The 2238-nt window shown below is 33.0% G+C and overlaps 1 long non-coding RNA gene across 1 annotated transcript; it reads left to right on the top strand.

Moving 5' to 3' along the window:
* The first annotated feature begins 963 nt into the window (after window positions 1-963).
* LOC111378073 lies at window positions 964-2213 on the top strand. The gene is made up of 2 exons (XR_002699809.1): window positions 964-1352; window positions 1472-2213. It is a non-coding gene; the product is annotated as an uncharacterized LOC111378073 (long non-coding RNA).
* The last annotated feature ends 25 nt before the right edge of the window (window positions 2214-2238 follow it).

Here is a 2238-nt window from a genome sequence, read left to right as displayed (position 1 = left end):
ATGTAGAAAGAAAGAGAAAAAGTAAAGCCAACAAATGAATATTCTTGAAAGAGAAAAAGGAACATTAATTTTTTAGATGAATTGAGGTCGTTTGAAAATCCAGTCACTTCCTAGTGGCTTAGCTAAATCGGCTCAATCGAAAATGGCTGAGCTAACTACAAATCCAGCTTGTGAAGAGTAACTCATAACTGACTCTTTTACTTTTAGTTAGATATTTTTTGCATGTTTTTCATTGTGATATATAGTATTAGTATTGAACTTTCTTACATTTAATTATTAGAAAACAAATTAAATTGTTTACCTATAAATTTTGCAATATTTGGACGCTTCAAATACAATTCATTATTTGCATTGCCTAAGAGATTGTCTACGTCCCTAAATATTATATGAAAACACCACCCTAATTCCAAACACGTTGCAATAAGTTATTAAAAGTAACTCTACCAGAACAAAGTCTCTTCTATACAATAACGAAGTTATTCCTTATTTTATAGCACATTATGGAGGAGGAGGACTATTGTATTTGGTATTGACAAAAGGATCCAGTTTTATATTATATCAAACTAGTTGTAGTTGAAGTGATGGAATCTTCATTTTAAATAGTAATTTTCATTTGAAATTGATGAAACTACAACTCAGTAGCATCCCAAGTATTTCGTATATGGGCTACATATATTGCTACATATGATGTACAAAAAACATCTTTAATAATGGTAATGATAGATTCTTTCGCTTTCCTTAAACTCATCTTCAACTTTATATTTCTCAACAATAAAATTTTGTAAATAAACCACAGTCTTTTCATACTTTTTAACTGTACATTCTCTAAAAGATTTTATTTTTAGTTTCAAATAATATCTCCCAAACAATCACTAACTATGACCAAATTTGATCGTCTATCTTGTCAGTTTCTCCAACAATTCTTTATTCACTTGAAGACTTTTTCTAATTGAGAAAATAAAGGGTTACAATCGCTTACCCTTCTAATTCGAGTAATTCTGATTTCACACACAAACCATTATTGATAAAGAACTTGACAAGTCCTCTTACAGTCTTTCTTTATTTTTCCGTTTTGTTCAATTCAGTGCTTGTAAAATTTATTGCCATTAAAAACGATTTTGGTGTACCAGATTTCACCTGAGGAGAAGAGAGAACCAAAATTAACCTCCCCCTACCCCATCCCACCCCCTTACCTTATCTCTGCAACCTTAACAGCATCACATTCACGAAACCCAATCTTTTAATTTCTTCAAACCCTTGCAATGGATGAGGATTTACGGTTAGTGGAACATAGGAAGTTTGGGTTGTGGATTTCTTAAAATCAATTGTGATTAAAGCCTTATTCGAAGCAGGTAATTCATTGTTTGCTTGTTTATATCATTTTCTCAATTTTTGTCTATCAGGATATCTGTGTTTTATTATTATTATTATTATTTTTTGTGTGGATTAGCATTTGCTTTATTTTAACTAGAAATGAAGAACTGAGGATCTGGGGGTGGCACTCAAATCGTAACTTACCTAGTGCAGACCTGACTCCTGTGTCCATTTGGCTCATTTTTTTAATTAGGTGACTCCACGGAGTTTGGGGTGCTTCATAAGCATTAGAAAGAAAAAATATGTGAGTTACCCAAATGACTTCACGTACCATCTTCTAGCATTTTTGGGGTAAGTGGATGTTGATACCATCGTTACAAGCACTTCGGGAAGTACTTGTATTTTGTTCAATTATAAACAAGAATTGTGTGGCTGACCTGTTTAACAATTTAAGAGGTGTATGAGCAAGCATTTTCAGCAAGCCATCCTTGAGCGAGAATATTCTCCCTCCGGTGGCGCTGAAATTCACACTTTAAATTATTCTTGTTACCTTTAGTGAGTTTGCATATTTGCCTAAAGCTTCTCATATCCCTTAAAATTATTTGTTTTAAAAGCCCGCTAGCAATTTCAAACCAAGAGGGTGCAAATATTGTTTTTAAGGAACGAGTACCCTTTACGGGTTTCAAGCCCTCCATTTCCTGTTTTTCCTCCTCTTTTTTGTTTGCGTTTCAGCCTCCTTTTTTAATTTTCAACAGTGCGCAACTAAATTGGGATGGTTAACGTAATTTGTAATTGCATGCTAATTATTGTGTCATTTATGTTAGTTCAAAGATGGGGAAATTAAATTTTAAGATTCTGTTCTTTTGTTACTTCTCTACAATAAATGAAATAGTTCCCTTTCTTGGGGGGATCTGGCTACCTGCA

The sequence above is a fragment of the Olea europaea genome, unplaced genomic scaffold (assembly GCF_002742605.1).
Source record: "Olea europaea var. sylvestris unplaced genomic scaffold, O_europaea_v1 scaffold17643, whole genome shotgun sequence".
NCBI classification, from domain to species: Eukaryota; Viridiplantae; Streptophyta; class Magnoliopsida; order Lamiales; family Oleaceae; genus Olea; species Olea europaea.
Note: the sequence above shows the minus strand (reverse complement) of the source record. Positions and strands in the feature narration are given on the sequence as shown.